The sequence below is a fragment of the Notamacropus eugenii genome, chromosome 3 (genome assembly GCF_028372415.1).
Source record: "Notamacropus eugenii isolate mMacEug1 chromosome 3, mMacEug1.pri_v2, whole genome shotgun sequence".
NCBI classification, from domain to species: Eukaryota; Metazoa; Chordata; class Mammalia; order Diprotodontia; family Macropodidae; genus Notamacropus; species Notamacropus eugenii.
The window spans coordinates 487,557,209-487,576,600 of record NC_092874.1 but is presented as its reverse complement, the minus strand read 5'-3'; the positions used below and the strand labels follow the sequence as shown (position 1 = coordinate 487,576,600).

Here is a 19,392-nt window from a genome sequence, read left to right as displayed (position 1 = left end):
ACCCCTGTCACCTGTGGGTGGAGGGACTTGTGCGGCCTCTGGCGATCCCGTCCCTGAAGCCCGCTCGGATCTGTTCCTCTCGGTGCCGCAGCCGTGCAGGCCTGTACTCAGCTCCCAGTCCCAGCGCCCAGTCCGCAGCACAAAGGACCTTTTGCGAGAGGTTTGCAGGTCTCTCTGGAACAGAAATCTCCCTCGCTCCAATGTTCTGTGGCCTCTGGGTGCAGAATTCGCCATGAGTTACTTCTTTGTAGTTGTTCTATGGGTTGTGGGTTCGGAGCTATGTGTATGTGCATCTTTCTACTCTGCCATCTTGGCTCCGTCCCCCCATAGCCATTTTGACATAGGTCTAAATTGCCCTACAGAATAATTGAATTAGTTAACAATTCCACAAACAGTGAATGAATGTCTCATTTTCCCCACATTCCTCCAACATTTGTCATTCTCCTTTCTTACCCTGTTAACCAATCTAATAGGTATGCAGTGCTACCTCAGAATAATTTCAATTTGCATTCCTCCAATCAATAGTGATTTAGAGTACCTTCTCAAACAGCTAGACAGCTTTGATTACTTCATCTGAAAACTGTTCATATCTCTTGATCATTGATCAATTTTTATAAATTTTTCTCAGTTCTGTACATATTTGTGAAATGAGACCTTTACCTGAAAAACTTGCTTCAATTTTTTTCACAGTTATGAGTGTTAAATGTATTTCACTCCATGCTATTCCCCTTGTTTATTCCATTCTCTCTCACCTTTCACCCTGTCCCTTCTCAAATGTGTTTTGCTCCTGACTACTCCCTCCTCCAATCTACTCTCCCTTCTGTTATCCCCCATTCTCCTATTCCCTTCCCCTCCCACTTTTCTGTAGGGTAAGATATTTCTATATACAACTGAGTATGTATATTATTCTCTTTTTGAGCCAATTTTGTTGGGAGTAAGGTTCATTCACTCCCCTTATCTCCCCCATCTTCTTCTTTACTGTAAAAGCTCTTTTCTTGCCTCATTTAGGTGAGATAATTTACTCCATTCAACTCATTCTTTTCCATTTCTCCCAGTGCATTCCTCCTTCTCACCCATTAATTTTTTTTGTTTTTTTAGTTCTTAACCCTTCATATTCAACTTATACTTGTGTTCTATGTCTATATATACTCCTAATTGCCTTAATAATGAGAAAGGTTTTATGTTTCAAGTATCATCTCCCTATGTAGGAATGCAAGCAGCTTAACCTTATTAAGTTCCTTATCATTTCCCTTTGCTGTTTACCTTTTATGCTTCCCTTGAGTCTTATATTTGAAAGTCAGATTTTCTATTCAGCTCTGGTCTTTTCATCAGGGATGCTTGAAAGTCCTCTGTTTCATTAAGTGTCCATTTTTCCCCTGAAGGATTATACTAAGTTTTGCTAGGTAGGTGGTTCTTGGTTGTAATCCTAACTCCTTTGCCCTTCAGAATATCATATTCTAAGATCTCTGATCCTTTAATGTAGAAGCTACTAAATCTTATGTTATATTGACTGTAGTTCCATAATACTTGAATTGTTTCTTTCTGGCTGCTTGCAATATTCTCTTCTTGACCTGGTAACTCTGGAATTTGACTATAATATTCATGGGAATTTTCATTTTGGGATCTCTTTCAGGAGGGGATTGGCGGATTCTTTCAATTTCTATTTTAGCTTCTGCTTCTAGAATAGCAGGGCAGTTTTCCTTGATAATTTCTTGAGAGATGATACCTAAGTTCTTTTTGTTTTTTTATCATGATTTTTAGGTAGTCGATTAATTCTTAAATTATCTCTTCTGCATGTGATCTTCAGGTCAGTTGATTTTTCCAATAAGATATTTCAAATTGTCTTCTATTTTTTTCATTCTTTTGATTTTAATTTATTGTCTCTTGATTTCTTATGAAGTCATTATCTTACATTGATTCAATTATAATTTTTAAGAAATTATTTTCTTCAGTGAGCTTTTTTACCTCCTTTTTCATTTGACCAATTCTACTTTTTATCACATTTTTTTTCTTCAGTAAATTTTTGTCCCTCCTTTTCCATTTGGCCAATTCTGTTTTTCAAGGCATTCTTCCCCTCATTGGCTTTTTGTACCTTTTTTTACCATTTGACTTAATCTGTTTTTTAAGGTGTTATTTTCTCCAAATTTTTGTGTTTCTTTTATCAAACTTCTGACTAGTTTTTCATGATTTTCTTGCATCACTCTCATTTATCTTCCAAATTTTTCTTCCACCTCTCTTACTTGATTTTCAAAATCCTTCTTGAGTTCTTCCATGGCCTGAGACAGATTCATATTTTTCTTGGAGGCTTTGGATGTTGCACCTTTGACTTTGTTATCATCTTCTGAGTGTGTGTTTTGATCTTCCTTGTCACCATAGTAACTTTCTATGGTCATATTTTTTTTCTGTTGTTTGCTCATTTATCCAATATGTTTCTTGATTTTTAACTCTTTGTTAAATTGGGGCTCTGCTTTACTGCCCTAAGCATCAGGGAATTTGTGCAGCTATTTTCAGAGATACTTCTAGGTACCTGTAAGTTTTCAGTTCTTCAAAGGTAGTATGTTCTAATGAGAGATTCTTTTCTTACTCTCCTCCCTCTCAAGTCTGTGAGTGAACACAAGCACTGGAACTGTAATGAGGGTCCTTGCTCCACTATGGTCACAAGCTATAGTGTGCTAGCACTTCTCCTTGCCGTAGGACAAGACTGTAAATTAAATCTGAATATGGGCAAAGCAAAAGAGTCCTGCCCCCAGTGCCAGAAAAGAGACCCCCATAATCTCCTTCTGACCAGTTGTTCAATCCCCATACCATCTGTGGGCTGAGAGCTTTGGAAGGAGACATTGCTACTGCTGATTTAATGACTCCCAAGGCCTGGTCATGTTTGCTGGGGCTGGACTGATGCCACCTCCCCTGAATGGAGCTCCATTCTCACTCAGGTGGCAGACCTTTCCTTTCAATCTTCTAAATTGTCTTTGCCTGGAAAATTAGCTCACCCCATCGTTTTCTGGGTTCTGCCACTTCAGAAATTGTTTTATGGAATTATTTAAAGGTGTTAGGAGGGGTTGGGGAGAACTCAGGGTAGTTTCTGCCTTTTCCAGACCATCTTAGCTCTGCCTATGTGACCATTTCCTAAAGAAGTTCAAACAATATAAATTCATCACCATACTCAGACCAAAATGGCCTAGAATTTGACTGATTCAGCAAATGTTTGGTTTTTCTGCTTCGTGGAGAGGTCTGGTAGTTTAGGTCAGTACTAGGTTAGTTTATGAACCCATTTGTAAAATCTTAATAGAGAAAGGTTTTGGAAGATTATGATCAATATTACCTAATTGAGCAAGAGCAAAGAACAATGACACCAAACAATTTGAAAAAAGTCTGGTTAGAGACTGAATTAAGTCAAATTATCCTGAGGACTTTGGGAATTAATTTGACAGAACAATAAACAAGACAAATGAAGTGGATCTGCAGATATCTTTTCATCCAACTTTTTTCTCCACAAATGCAGTTGGATTCAAATTATTAAGACACCAACATCATAGTACAGGGTTCAATGTGATTAAGTGAAAATAGCTCTGAAGAAAACACACAAGAGAAGAGAAGTTGGAGGAGCCCTACTCTATGGACACTGTCTTTTTTCAGGTTTTTGAGGGATCAGTTCTGGCTGCTTTTCCCATATTTGTTCTATTTAGTACAGTGGGATTGGACTGAGCCTATATAGGGGAAAAAAACTTTACTAGAGAAGATAAAATTGTGAGAACACTAACGAATTTGAATATTTGAGATATTTGAAAGAAAGACACCAATACTACCTGTGTGAGGAGAAACTTTGAGCTTATTAATAAAGAAAAAAGATGACTATCAAGATGTATAGCTCTCATCACTCTCTTCCGCTTTGGTTATATGTGTATGCCTACTGTCGCATTAATATAAAATGTCTGTGAGTCATCGATATACAAATCAATGGTATCCTCAGTGAAGATATTAGCAGGGAACAATGTCTTTTACAGGTAATACTTACTGATGGACCACATTTTTATCATCTCATCATTCTCATGTAGATAATAGAAGATCCTGCTAAGTGTATCATTTGTTAATTAAGATAAATAATTCAATTTGACACAATGAATCTCAGACGTATACATTATTTTAAAGCAAGGTGTCTCCCCTCCATATATAAATAGAATTTAAGACTCCTTGGGAGACTTCTCTGTTCAATGATCCTCTGATCATAGGCACCAGATAAGGCATAGCATGAAGAGCCGTATACACACCAAAGTCATTGTGCATTGTAATCAGTGAGTTCTAGGGCAGAGTTCAGGCTAAGTTGAGATTTCTTGTGTATGGTGGGGCACTCCTAAAGTTCCTGTTGCTGATGGTCTTCTGCTAAATGAATCATGTCCCAGGGCATTGCAGAACTTCCTGGATGAAATCAGTAATGACTCAAAGGAGTTTGGCCTGTCCATCCACAGAGGAAACACCAAAAGAATGAGTGATATTTGTCGCCAAGATTTCTAGGTTTATCTGAGTACACACTTTTCAGAGCTTGTCCAATTATCTATATATCAAGGGCAGAAAGGACAGATAAATAATCACCAGAGCACAGAGTTGAAAAGGAGGTAAGCAGGCTAAATTCCTTTTAAGAAGTTTCAAAGTTACTTTACTTATCTCAAGCTTTCCATGAAAGTAATGCCCCATCTTTTCAATGTTAATTTTATCTGGTGCTGCTAATGAGAATAACAGAGCTTTCAAAGAATTAAAGATCAGCCTCTCACAGATGGCAATGGAAGGGCATACTGGGTGTAAGACTTTGGCATGGAGTAACAAGGGAGGAAGGACAGAATGGGAAGTGGAGATGAGTGAACAATGATAGGTCAATTGTATCCTTGCTGAATCAGCTGAAATTGATGAAGACTGTTAGCAGTGGGTGGAGCCCTTGCCTTGAACATCTGGGTGAATGTGGACCAGAGGAACCCAGGAGAGACTGACATATCTGAGGAGTGATTTGCATTGTCATTGGAAACTCCCAAATCCATCCACAGAGCCATCTGATCACTTCAGAAAGTTCATTTCTGAAGATCTCTGAGAGAGGGGAGATAAATAAATCCGCAGGAAAAATCCCAGATCTTATTAGTAGCTATTGACTTGTATACCTGCTTTCCAATTTATTCAATATCCCTGCATATAATCTACATACATATTAAGGGTATCTTTGAAGAAGTCATAAGAAGGGAAAATTTGCTCCATATGAGACCCCATTTTTACAATCAGGCAATTGACTAAAATATACAGAGAATACAATATTTAAGTCTACTTATTGTTTGCTGTTTGTATATCTACCTCTCCCTCATTCCCTCCCTCTACCCATCTATCCATACACCATTTCTCTGTCTTTCTCATGCTTTGTAACTATTACAACCCCCTCATTTTACAATTGAGTAAACTGAACCCTAGAACAGTACAACGATTTGCCAGCCTATCCCAATATGCATAAGAACCAAGATGAGCATCATTTAAGGCAAACTAATTCAGAACCCAAAGGGACCTTAGGAAGGAGGGAATCTCAGTCTGATCAGTGTCTAACCTCGGCATCAGACTTGGGTGATTCACCCAAGATTGCATAGGCAGGGACAATAAAATGAGGATTCTAGTCAAGTGCCTTTGACTTCAAAACCAGCAGCTTTTCTTGCAACTTGATGTCATCTGCATATCCATGGGTTGAATTATTTTTCCCCAAGTAGATAATAAAGCTGAGCTTAAGACTTTCATCTCCAGTTGTCAGATAGGACAGGGATGACTCCATATCCCTCCAAAGCACATTCCAAATTCTTATGGGGTTTGGTTTCTTTGGGTAAGGGTTTAAGTGAGTGAGTGAAAGATGAGTGCATGAGTCACTGAATGGGTATTTGCTGTTTTACAGTTTTCTTATGCTCTATTTCTTTGAAACTCAAAAATTATCAATGATGAGAGGCTGATCATGTAGACAGATAATCACAGGAGTTACATAGGGAAGAGTTCTAGTTCGTGGAATAACATACTAGGGAAATAAACTTTGTATCTTCACGAGTGGGATAAGACTACTTCTTTATGCTGGTAGTTTAGGAGTGGAGTCTTAGATAAATAGATCCATAGATATATACATAATTATGTAGACATATAGATAGAAATAGAATATATGTGTATGTAGACTAGATCAGAATATGTGCCTACATAATCACAGGTAAACACAGATGTATATGTATGTGTATATGCATTTATATCATCTATAATCTGTCTATCTACTTTCTCTCCATCTCCAATGAATTTTATGTAGTTTCTGTAGATGTAGGGAATGTGATGTCTTAACCTTTTGTTTATTTTTGAGCTCCATTGTGGATGGTAGTTCACAGATGGTAGAAACACATTATCTCCCCATCCCCCATGCCACAGACCCTGCATATGAATTAAAAAATCCCAGTATCTCTGAGTTGAGAGAGAACTCAAAGGCACTTTGTCCATCCACAACACATTGACTTGTCGCATGAATGGGTACTTCATGTTCTCCTTAAACATATGTATATAAACTCAGGCATGTATGCAAAGGTGAATGCATCTATGTATAATGCACATTTATACACAGACACATATCTAAGACATTATGGGGATCAAAGAGATGTGAAAGACTCTGTGAAAGTTTGGAGGGAGTAATTTCATTGTGTCCATATTACCTCTTGCCAGTATCTTACCTCCTTTTCCTCTTGTCTAACAAGGTGCAGGTATTAACCTGCACTACATCCAGAGTAAAAGACAATCTTATTGCAACCTTTATGCCCACTGGCTCTGAGTGGGCAAGGGCTATTTGTCCTTATATTGCTTCCTTTAGGGTTGAAAGATCAAAGGGTCTGAGTTACCCAGCTTGTTTCTTAGGAACAAGGTTCAACCATTCATGTCAGAACAGACAGCTTCACTTGAAATGGTTGTTTCCTTTCTTAATGTACTGTTTCTCTTTGTTTATGACTTCATGATAAATAAAATCACAACAGTTGCCCAGAGATGGAAATATGTATTTATGTGATAAATCCATGTTCTATTCAAGATCATCTCTGTTACTAAGAATTGAAAGGAAATTATAGGATTGTTTTCCTGGCATCCAGATAAAGTGGGTGCTTAGTTTTCCCTTTTTAATACAACATTAGAGAACAGAATTCAGAACAAAATATTTCTGTCATGTGTGACTTTGCTACTCACCCCCAGTGAGAATATTGGTGCAGCGAATGGTTTTCTAGCTGTCTTCTTCTCCTCTTTCCTATACCCTTACCTCCACCTCTCGAAAAAAGAAATGATTCCCCACAGGACAAGATCAACCAATTCACTCAACATTTCCTGGGCACCTACTATGTGTGACTCATTGTGTGTTCATGGGAGGGAGATGAGGGGCAAGCAAAGGTGAATAAGCCATGCTCCCTATCCCTAAGGAACTCTCTGTCCTATAAAATGTAAGCTCCCTGAACTCAGAGACTGCCTCGTGATTGCCTTTGTAAACCCCTAAGCCTAGCACATTGCTGGCAACAGCAGGTGCTAAGTTTTGGGTCCCAAATCAGAACATGAGCAGTATATATCAGATGTCTGAGACATAAGACTAGTATATAGTGGGTGTCTGAGACATGAGAGCTTTGAGTGGGTGAGGGAGCTGAGGCTGCTGGAGTAACGTGACCAAGAGAGCGCTCTCTGCTTCTGAAGGCAGCTTTCTAATGCCAATGTGGAACTGCATGACCTTCCCCAGGTCTTTTCACAGTCTCAGGCTTCAACATGCTCCTTGAGATGATAAGAAATCTATGGTCCTTGTGCCCTTTGTCCAACTTGGGGTGGAAGGGGCTGGAACTCTTTTGCACCTCCCAAATGAGAGGCTGGAACTTTTCACAGAAAGCTTTATTCTGGAGAGTTTAGCCTGCTGCTGGCCATGGTAACAGCTCAGTTTCTAATGAGCTGTTGAGCATAGCAGGATTACTTTGTTTGACCATGGCTTTTAACTGTCTTAATCTGGGAGCTGGGCAGGAATACAGTGTCCCCAGACTTTTGCTGTTTGACCTTTGTTTAGATGGGGCTATTGGGTTTTCAATGTGGTAGGAGGAGAGCTGGCAAAGACTTATCAGGTAATTTCATGTCAGTTCCAAAGGAGCAGCATATGGGATTTCAGCAGATTAGCAGAGATAAATTGAGTGTAACCCTCAAAATTACATTTGGGATAGGAAACATCACCACTAGTGATAGCTTACAGAAATGCACATAATCCTAAGTGCCTTTTCTGTGTTCAGCCGGGCTAGAAACACTTGCGAGTGTGATTGCAGGAGGAAATGGTCCCTGGGTTTCAGTGCAAAGCCCTCCAGCTAATGTAGGACGGAAAATGATCATGGGAAGAGCAAACCCTCAGGATTGTTTCCTCTGGCCATGTTCTTATTGCATCCAAATGAATGCCTCTTGTTATTTTCAGCCCCAGATTTCCAATGGGAGCTATTTTACAAAGACCAAGATTGAGCATAAGAGTATAAACTTACAGTTCTGACTCTAGAACCAGTGGATGCAGGTGTGGCAGCCTTCCCATTTGGGAGGCTTAGTTTACCTAAAGAGAGGAAAGCAATACTCTGTCCTGCTCTTCAGAACAGAAAGCTCAGCTATCCACTTAGAGAAGCTCCTGGAATCATAAGCAAGCCATGACAAGGAAGGCATGTGAGCTTCTTCAGGAGTGTTAGACCCATGGATGAGCAGACTGAGGAAGGGGTTCATCATCCAGGTTAGTCTTGGGCATGATAGCCCTGATGAGCTTGTGCCTCAGCTGCCTGCTTCACTATTCACAGAATCCCATGTCTCAGGTGGGAGGAACATTGGAAACCGCCTAACCCAACCCTTACCCAAAGAACTCCCCACCACAATTCCTGATTACTGGTCACCCAGACTTAGAGATCTCCAATGATGGGAGGTGTTGCTCTGTTGGCTTTCTCAGAATTCTTCCTGTGATTTGTGAGAGTGACCAAAGAGCTGGACATGGGACCACAGGGATGATGGCTGAAGCCAGAGTCTGGTGCCACCATGTAAGCTCAGGGAATGATGCATCTTTTTTGTTGCCCTACTTTCCTCCCTCCACCCAATGCTCTCCCAGTTCATTATAATGAGCTAAGGAGCCAGGTAGAGTATAGAGGTAACTGATAAATAAACAAAGGCTGATATTTGCCCAGATCTCAACCTAGGAGGGGTCTCATTCACCATCCAGTCCAATGCCCCCATTTAACAGGTGAGGAAACAGAAACCCAAGTATGTTAAGGGACTTGCTCAAAGTCTCATGAGAGAGAGACTCGAACTCAGATCATTTGGATTCTATGTTCAAAATGTGTGTGGCAACATGAAAACCTCAAAATATTTGGAGAAGGGTGCTCTGGATTTACTTTTGAGAGATTGCTAGGCAAACAGGTCAAGAGTTAGCCAGCCTCCAAGCCCTTGGTCTCCTGATTTCAAATCTGTTATCTATAGATACAAGAGAGGAAAAGTGGAATCAACACTCCTTCACAGACAATATTGTAGCAAAGGAAGACCTGATCAGGTTCAGGTCCTGCTGAACACACACACATACACACACACACACACACACACACACACACACACACACACACACATTGCCTACATGACCAGGGGCAAGTCACTAAATGGTCTAGGCAATCTTCTGTGATTAGAAGCTCAAGAAGAATGACTGATCTATATTAGTGGAAGGAATTTTCATGCCTAGATTTCTTTGCACTGATGAAATCACTCATCTAGACTGAAAAATAACCCAAGATGCTACCAGAGAATGAGTAACTCAGAGTGACTTAATAAAGATTTAGATAAACTGCCTACCCAGCTGCCTCTATCTAGCCTAGACTTCCAGTCTATTCAGGGTAAGATCATTCCAGCATGATAGGGGGCAGGTAGGTGGTACAGTGGATAGAGCACCAGTGCAGGAGTCAGGAGGACTTGAGTTCAAATCTCACATCAGACACTTGACACTCACTAGCTGTGTGACCTTGGACAAGTCCCTTAACCCCAGTTACCTCATCCTGGGTCATCTCCAGTCATCCTGATGAATATCTGGTCACTGGATTCAGATGGCTCTGGAGGAGAAGTGAGGCTGGTGACCTGCACAGCCCTCCTTCACCCAAACACAGTCAAGTGCAAGTCATATCATTATTTCTCTGACGGCATGGTCTTTTTTGGCAACAAAGGACAAACACACATACATCCCAGCATGCTTGTTTCTGGGGTTTAGTACAGCTGACCTTTAGTCAGGTGGCTGGATAATTCTATGGAGGCTCTCCATTCTTGTGCATCCCCTTTTGGTGCTCACAACAACAAAAATGCTGGTGTGTGTGCAAGTTGACAGCAGTTATGAGTGACATCCCTCCTAGTTAATCCAGTTGCTGCCAGTAAGCCAGAATTCAGAATTCAGTCTCTATCATTGATGGCTGAGCTTATCTGCTGAGGCCGCTCCCATGTGACTCCCATCATTCTCTTTGGAAAAGTAAATGTGTCCTCCTTGGTATCTTGAATGTCAGTTCATGCTCATCCTGACTCTGATTATGTCCGTGTCTCTTAAGATCTCAGAGACTCAGTCTCCTTATCAGTAAAATTGGAGTGCCTACTAGGAGTGTAATGAAGACCAGGGGAAACAATGATTTTTTTTTTTGTAAAGGAAGTTCTTGCACATACAGAAATAATTCATGCAGCATGCTACATCAGTGTGAGTTATTGTCAGTATTGTGCTTTGAGACCACAAGAAAATGGCCGTTTGATGTCATGATGCTTGAAGGGTCCTTTAGCATCACAGTCATCTGAGAATTCATGAGGCCTACAGAGGAGCAAGGTAGAGGGGGAACACTGCCCTGGCTACTGCCAGTGTAAGAGATAGCTGCTATGAATGTCACCATCTGAACACTGATCAGTTAAGAGTCTGGAGATAACCATTTGAGATTGATAACTGAAGTGACTAACTGACTGCAAGATGGCATTTTGGGGTGGAATTCACTCCTTGGAACAGATGTTAGACTCATAGAATTCATGATAGAGACATACATGGATGCCAGCTGAGCTTGGAGTCATGGAGACATGGGTTCAAGTCCCTTCTGAGACAGCCCACATTAACTCTTTGACCATGTCCTTTAATCTTCATGTGCCTCACTCAGTTCTTTAGGACCAGTAAGTCCTCAAAGGACTGAGATCTTCTGTGGAGGAGATGCTTCTCTGCTTGAAGAAATCATGGATCATCACATCCCCCTATTCTTCTGCAAGTACATAGATTATCTCTTGGATGCGATCTATGTCTATTGTCCCTGCTCAGTGTGTATCCTAACTGGTGGAGACCAGAGATTTGTTCTGCACTGCTATTCTGAGCAGACTCCATCTACTGTGTCCAGTTGTGGCAAGAATGCCACCCAGGACAACCTCAGAGCAGTCTCTTCTCCTTGATGGTGAGAAACGAAGAGAGGAAAATGTAGGACAAATGGTAAAGGAATAAGTATTTAAGTACCCACTATGTACCAGGCACTGTGTTGACTACAAATGTGATCTCATTTGTTCCTCACAATAACCCTGCAATGGGGTGATTTTATTATCCCCATTTTATAGTTAAGGAAACTGAGGCAGACAGGTTAAGTGACTAGACCAGAATCATACAACTAGTAAATATCTGAGACTGGATTTGACCTAAAGTCATCCTGACTCCAAGCCCAGCATTTTATTTATTGTGCCATCGGACTGCTTGTGGATGGGTTGGGAGTGGACTAGATAGTCTCCATGACCCCATCTAGACTCTGGGGTTACCCATGACCTTGGTACCAGAGTCTTACATGTCTCTCCATTGGGTACAGGACAAAGTGAAGTCAAACAGTTATATTCATTGCCTGGTGGAAAACTGTCTTCATTACTACCGTTTTTGATTAATGTCATTGGTGCCATGAGGCAGTCAAAGATGGCAACCTGAAGACTGAGGAGAGAAAGAGCAGCAGGGAGGTGATATGTGGTCTCCAAGACTCTTCCATCTAAATGGGTTTCCCAGTGAAGAAAATCATTTTAAAGTTTCCCCCAGAGTCCTTTGCTCTGCTCCTCTAGGATGCAAAGTGGTTCCATACTTTGTTTTCTTGCCATCCCCTCCAATGACACTTGGGAAACTCTAAGCAAATTAGCCTCAAATGTCTCCTTGTCAAAAGAGATGGAGAGGAATGGGCTAGGCTAGACTGTAGGACTATTAAGTGAACTCAGAATGGAGGAAGACTCGGACTGAAAAAGGAAGCTTTTAATGTCTCAGCGTCAACTTCAAAGGAAACATGCAGTCACAGGGATTTGGGCTTCGCCTTATGCATTTAATAATCATCATTGTATATGATTAATAACACATATTAGATATTGATAATTATTATTTTAATAGAAAATAACACTTATCTCTTAGGGTGGTTGTGAGAATCAACTGAGATTATTATAGCTAGCATTTATATAGTGCCTACTATGCTCTAAGCTCTTTACAAGTATTACCTCAATTGATCTGAGGTAATAGGTGCTAGTATTATCCCCGTCTTTCAGATGAGAAAACTGGGACACAGAGATGTTTTAGTGACTTGCCCAGGGTCGCACAGTTAGTGAGTGTCTGAGTCCGGATTTGATCTCAGGTCTTCTTGACTCCAAACCCAGTGTTCTATCTATGATGCCACCTAACATGGAGCTCTTGAAGAGGCAGCATGGTATAGTGAATAAAGAGCTGGTCTCAGAGATTCAAGACCTGGGTTCAAGTCCCATCTCTGACACATGCTGACTGTGTGACCTTAGGCAAGTCCCCTAACTTCTAAGTGATCTAGACAGCTCTCTAATGACATAAGTTGCAGAATAAAAGACATTTCCTTCAGGAAATCATGCTGTCATTTCTCATCTTCTCTCCTGAAGAGTGGAGTCCACTTAGCCTGAAGAAGAAATAAGAGATTCAGAAAGAATGAGCTGTCTCAGAACTGTCATGAAGAAGAAGAATTAGCTCTGTTTTCTGTTTGACCCCAAAAGGCAGAAGCAGGACCAGTGGGAGGAAACTTCAAAGAGGCAGATTTAGATTCCTGGGAGAGGGAAATATCAAATATAAATGCTTCCCAACCACTGGAACAGCCTGAGAACAGAATGGGCAGGCTACCTGGAGAATAGGTGGGGCCTCGCTTCCTAGTGGTCTGCAAAACCAAGCTGGGCATTCACTTGTCAGATGCATTGGAGAACGGATTCCTTGAGGGAATCCTCTGGTGTTACTTGCTTCATTTTCAGCCCTTTCTCTACCCCTGGCTGACCATTCTCCCTGCCTCTTCCTCCTCATCTCATCCCTATGCATTCTTCAATCCAGTGACACTGGCCTCCTGGCCATCTCCTGATGCTGGGCATTTTCCCTTGGTGTCTCCATCCTTAGAATCATTTCCTTCCCCGTCTCCTCCTCCTTACTTCTTTGGCTTCCTTAAAGGCCCATTTAAAATCCCACCTTTTCTAGGAAGCCATCCCCCACCTCCCTTAATTCTAGAAATCTCCCCTCTGGCAACTTCCAATTTGGATTGTATACAGCTTGCTAACATATAGTTGTTTGGATCTTGTCTCTACATTAAACTGTGAATTCTATAAAAGCAGGGACTGACTTTGCCCCTTCTTTGTATCCCCAGGACTTAGTACATAGCACATAGTAGGTGCTTAATAAATGTTTATGGATTACCAGAGTCAAGCACAGTGCCAAACCTCAGGACGATGAATGCTGATGCCAGAAAGGTTTGACAGTAAGGCACTGGAATGTTTGCATTTTGACACTGTCTGGGTGGAGATATTTCCTTGGGGCTCCTCCCGGTAGGGTTCTAAGTCTCGGAGTCAACAGAACTTCTGTCTTTGGACCTGCAGCTGGATGTGTGAGGCCATCATTATACACATAATGCCAACTTCTCTGGGGCCTTTCAGGAAGACTCCAAGGGCAAATTGTGTCCCAAGAACAATCTTTGACAGTTTCAGTCCCTCCAGATCTCTGTGAAATCACATCCTGTTTCATGAGTCAGACTTGAATTGAGGATTGCTCGGATATGACTTATGGACCCAAAGAGGAGATGGAGGAGGAGGGGGGAAAGAACGAGAAGGAGAAAAGGAGGAGAATATGGAAAAGAAGAAAGGAAAAGAGAAAAAAGGAAGAGGGAGGAGGAGGGAAAAGAGGAGGAAGATGGGGAGAAAGGGGGAGGAGAGAGCAAGAGCAAGAACAAGAAGAAGAGTCATTTCACTTTAGCATCCTTAACTTGAGGTGCCTTCCTGTCTCACATCCTCAGCTTTGGCAGTGGGGGGAGGGTGCTCCTTCTAGCTGACACAGTCGGCTTTCCTTGGGCTGTCCCTGGAGTATACCCCTAGTCCCTAACTCCCCAGGATGCCAGATCTATAGCTCCCTACCTCACATTCCCCGAGCCCTCTCCAAATCCTTAGTCCCTAACTTCTTAGCCCCACCCCCTGACTTAAGACCTCTAGACTCCAGATCCCCAGTTGTCCATCTACCCAGTTCCCAAGTCCCCATTAGTCCAGTCCCCTAATTCCATGGGCCCTCAGATCCCAGTGCTCAGGCCCCCAGATTCAGAATGATCCTCTAATGCTCTAATGCTCCCCTAGCCTCTAGTTCCCCAGAATCCCAGCATCCTTCCCCCTAGCTCCCCAGCTTAACATTTCCCCAGGCTTCAGATCCTCAGACCTCCATGTCCCCTGTCTTCCAGAACACAATTCTGAGTCACCATCTTCTCATGTCCTCAGGGTTCTGTGTACCCCCAGTCCCTATGTCCCCAGACCCCCAGGATCCAATTCTCCAGCCCTCCCCCAGCATCCCTATCCCCCTGTATCTCATTTTCCCAACTCCCTAACCCCCTAGACCCACAATCCCTCTGTCTCTCATTCCCTGGTCCTGGCTCCCCAAGATGCTAGCATTCTGCTCCACCTTCCAGTTCTCCAGCTCGTAGGCTCCCAGCCCCCAGCAGGCCTCGTGCCACAGAAAGAAGACAAAGGCTCCCTCAAGAAGTGTCAATTTCTCTTTGAGTTTTATTTCTGCCCACTCATGTCACTTAGGGTTCAAAACAGCTCTTTGGAGATTTGACTTGCTGGGGGAAAAAAGAAGGAAAAAAATAACTTTTTTCTCCTCCCTTGGTCCCTCACTGAGGCTTTTCATTTGACCAGTTGCTGGGGGAGGAGAAAGGGAGGAATGGAAGAGGAGAGTCAGAGAATTCCCACCATGCCCAGAGTTCTGGTGGCTGTGGGATCTCATGCTGGTGACATTCATGGCCCGCATGTCCCTGGCTCCATCAATTAGCCCAATCTGCACTGTGAGCACTGAGGGTCACAAAGAAAAGGGAGCCTTCATCAGCACCTGTGGACACTGGCTGATTCCACAGGCCTCCTGTAATCTATTCTCACATTCTCATGCCCAGTATGACCCCAAGTGGAGTGTGGAATCAATGAACTTGGCCTTGGTGGTCATCAAGGTGATGATGTTAGTTTTCCTGACAGCAGTGAGTAAGGTGGCTAATTAAGTGATCGAAACAGATTTCTCCTTTAATTCTTCCACTTCAGGTGGTCTCTGAGGTGGGGCAGGTGGGGGGGAGAGTTCAATGACATCCCCTTCACCAGCCCCCACCAACTCTGATCTCCAGCTCAGTCACCTTCCCTTGGAAGCCCAAGCTGACTGTGTGTGCAGCAGCACATCAGCGCACAGTTGGCAAGGCTGTAGCACAGATTCCTCAGATAAAACCAGGGACCAAGCCTGAAGCCATCAGCATTATGGACCCACTTCCAGGGGCTCTGCTCCGCCGCTGTGAAAGGAAATAAACTCCTGGGAAAGGATACTTAACCCTCTGAATTACTCAACGTGTGTGTGTGTGTGTGTGTGTGTGTGTGTGTGTGTGCGCGCGCGCGCGCGAGCAGATGAGAATCTCTCCTCCTTCCCCCTCTCTCAGAGATGCTACCTGAATGTTATTCACAGGGGTTTAGAACTAAGTTCCTGAAAGAAAAGAAAAGAAAAGAAAAGAAACTCATGTAAAGTGTTTCCTAGGAGAAACTTGACGGCCAGAGTACCTGGCCCGAGGGAACGCTGGGAGGGGCGGATGGGGAGAGCAGGTGCCACAGCCTGGCTGGAGGTGGGGGAGGGGTTGTCAGGCTGGCACAGTCTTCTTAGCAAAGAGAACAATTATAATCAGTGACAAAAATATTTGTGCTCCATCTGTCCCTCTGAGCTCATGTCCATCTGCTCCTGCCGCGAGCACGTTGGGAGCTGACGGTTCTATGATTCAGGCTTAGAGCAAGCTCGTTCCGTAGGTCCCGATTTAGAGGCAGGTGCTAATTCGGTCAGGCTCTATCTTTGCAGGCATCGTCAAGCACATGCTCCATCTCTGCTGTGACTTACACTCGCGGCACACACACGCGAGCGCGAATGAGCCCTGGAGCGCGCGCGCGCACACACACACGCAAACGCATTGAGGCAAATAGCTCTGACTCCCGCAGCTGCAGTGAAACCTGTCTCATTTGGCCCCCCAAACCCCACACCACTTCTTCGTGGCCTGGAGCTCTCCAGGGTACCTGTGGGAGGGGGCGGCAAATGCCGCCAAAAAAAGGCCCCTGATGAGAGGCGAGCCTGTGATTCTGGGAAGGTCCCTGCAGGTGGCCTTCAGGGGCTACACAAAGTTAAGGCCTTGCTCCCAAGCCTTCTTAGGGAGAGTGATCCAGAAGGGAATCGTGGGCTGCACTTGACATCCTCAGGGAATGTTTCCGAAGCTTGAGAATTCCCCCAAAGCAGAAGCGAACATTTTCCAGTGACTCAGTATGATACGCCCTAGAAACTGGTAGCAGACTAGAATACCCAGTTTTGTGTCCACAGTATTGTTTTCCCCATTGGTTTGTTGGGAAGAGGCAAGACTTTGCAATCGAGTGGGGTCGTCTTATTGTGGGCTCGTTGTAAGAAGGCTGGTCTCCGGCACCCTGAGGGTCTGTGGCGACAGAGAGAGCAAACCTCCGAGACCTCGTAGTGTGGGGCGCCGGGGCAGAGTACCCCCGGCAGCCTACTATCAACTCACGGCACAGGGTAAACTTGTGGCGCCACGGGCTCTTGGCAAAAGTCCCCTGTGTTTGTACGGAAGCTGCCTCCGCCGCTGCCGCCGCCGTAGGAGTGGTGAGAAGAAGGCACGCGCTCCAGCCCTGGTTGTTTGCACCACGGTTGGAGTTTGAAGATCTGTCACCCAAAGCTTCGCCCGGCCTGGTTTGCTGGCAAGCAGAGGGCCCGAGTGGCGGCAGTAGCCTGGGGGGAATGCGCAGCTGGAGGGAAACTGTGGAATCCACAGCTTTGCCTCTGGGAAGCCCAGCCCCCCTCCTGCCCCACCCCCCAGTAAAGTTTGTCATGATAACCATTGTTCGTTCCTTCTCCCCCCACCTTTGAGTAGATGTGCCTCATTAGACGTGATCAAAGCAACTTTCTGAGAGAGCGAGAGAGCTAGAGCGAGTGAGCTCACCAGAAAAGCTGCCTTTAAAAAAAGCCTTCGCAGCCCAAGGCTCCGTCTTTAATTGGGCCTGACGGGTGGGTTCCAACGCAGGACTGCCTTTCTGCTCAGAGGTGATATGGACTCCCATTGAAACTAACATCCCCGTTTACATTTTTTCATGCAAAGTGGGGGATTTCACTAAAAAAGGTTAAGCCGCCTCGGTGAGTAATGAGAGGCGCACAACGCGGGCGTTAATTTTAGCTCGCTGCGTAGGAGCTGTTGGGACTTGAGCAGCGGCTGAAGCCGCTTCATTAGAGAAGAAGCAGGCGGTTGGAGACAGGTGGAGGGAGCTCCATCGGGCGGAGCCGGCGATTGGCCTGAGCTGGGCAGTAGCGGTGGAGGGGAGCCAGCCGCTTCTGTCGTGTGCTCTTCGTGGCTGCGGTCATGATCGTCTCCTGCCCGTCTGCCTCCTAGTCACTGACGACTTGTCCTCTTTTCACAGGTTGACGATGCTCTGTCCGGCCATCTGAGGAGGGGGCATGGAGACGGACTCTCGCACCTGCTGATAGGGACATGGGACTCCACTTGCCATCGGTCACTTGTGTGGATTTTACCGGCCCGGAGCCCCTGAGGCAGAGTGAAAGACATCCAGGACTCCGGCAGAGAACCCCCACTGAAGGTAACCGCCTCCTTGATGTGCCCCTGCTTCTCCCAACTGTCATAGCAAGGTTGGAGTCTGGTCTAGAAGTGCCTATATGTGGTGTACTTGTGAGCAGGATGGGGCTGAGGCACCAGAAGGTTGTCAGCCAGCTCCGGCTCCCCGTGCCCAGAGGTCTAAGCAAGCTTGACCAGGGCCCTCAAAACTTCCTCTTGTCCCATGTGGGATGTCAGGAAACGCCATTCATTTTTCATGAAATGCCCTGAATGAATGAGGTAGGTGACCAAGGAGCACCAAGTACCCTGCCCCCATCCCGACCCCCGTGGGGCAGGCTATTTTTGAACGTGACCACGTGGCACGTCAGGTGAAAGCCGAGATGTCCTCCAGGGCACATTCTCTGCCAAGCCAAGCACTAGTGTTCCCTTCCACCCCATAAAGCCACATGGGCAAAGCCCTTTCTTTCCTAAGTGCCCACAATCCTTTGCTAGCTGAGCCAAAGCAAACCAGTCAGCAACAGCAGCGCCTCCAGTGTATCATTAGACACTCTAGCTTGTGACATGGTACGGTTAGTGACACAAAATTGCCGGCTTTAACGTTTTGCTCATGCTTCCTTTGCCAGTTGAAAATAAAGTTACTGAATTTGTAAATGTTAATTAAGTAGTGCCAAGGCGATGCAGCAAAATACTGATTTGTCTAATGATCGCCATCCTGACTTCCCTTTGAAGGAAACAGGCACCGCTTGGACGTGACTAGGAGCAGCTGCCGGGCTCAGTTTCCCTTGTCCCTTTTCCCTTGTCTTGGGGGAATTTTTTTTTTTTTAGATAAGCCAGGGAAGGAAGGAGAAAGTGCTAAATTATTCATGGGACTCATTTGACATTTGCTTAATGGTTGGGGTAGGGCCAAAATTTTCAAGCAGTGGGGAGGGACAATAAATAAACTTTTACTTGGGCGAGAGCTGGGGGGCCTAGCCATGTACCTAGCATCTCCAGCTGGCCGGGATGGGGACGGGGAGCAGGCCATGGGGTCTTCCTCAGAGCTGCTATTCAGTGTCGGCCAGATTCCCAGGGTGCCTGGGGAACGACATAGGACTGGGGGGAGCTCAGGATTTAATAATCCAGCTGTCAATGTGAAGCCTGGAAATGTTGACTCTGGAAGGTTTCCTGCCAAACTGAGATTTCATATTTATATGGAATATGATTTATCCACCTCCCCCTCACCACCACCACCTCCCAACCTTAC

At 44.4% G+C, this 19,392-nt stretch overlaps 1 protein-coding gene across 12 annotated transcripts in view; it reads left to right on the top strand.

The window, feature by feature from the left end:
* Positions 1-19,392, top strand: part of ARPP21 (cAMP regulated phosphoprotein 21) — a 167,777-nt gene that overhangs the window by 47,774 nt on the left and 100,611 nt on the right. For 5 of the 12 annotated variants that reach the window (XM_072599237.1, XM_072599236.1, XM_072599240.1 and 2 more), the window contains exons 1-2: positions 16,175-17,716; positions 17,998-18,174. The gene's annotated coding sequence lies outside the window, so the exon portion shown is untranslated. Of the gene's footprint in view, positions 1-16,173; positions 17,717-17,997; positions 18,175-19,392 lie in introns of those variants that run through there. The other 7 variants (XM_072599235.1, XM_072599234.1, XM_072599232.1 and 4 more) reach the window with 4 other exon arrangements.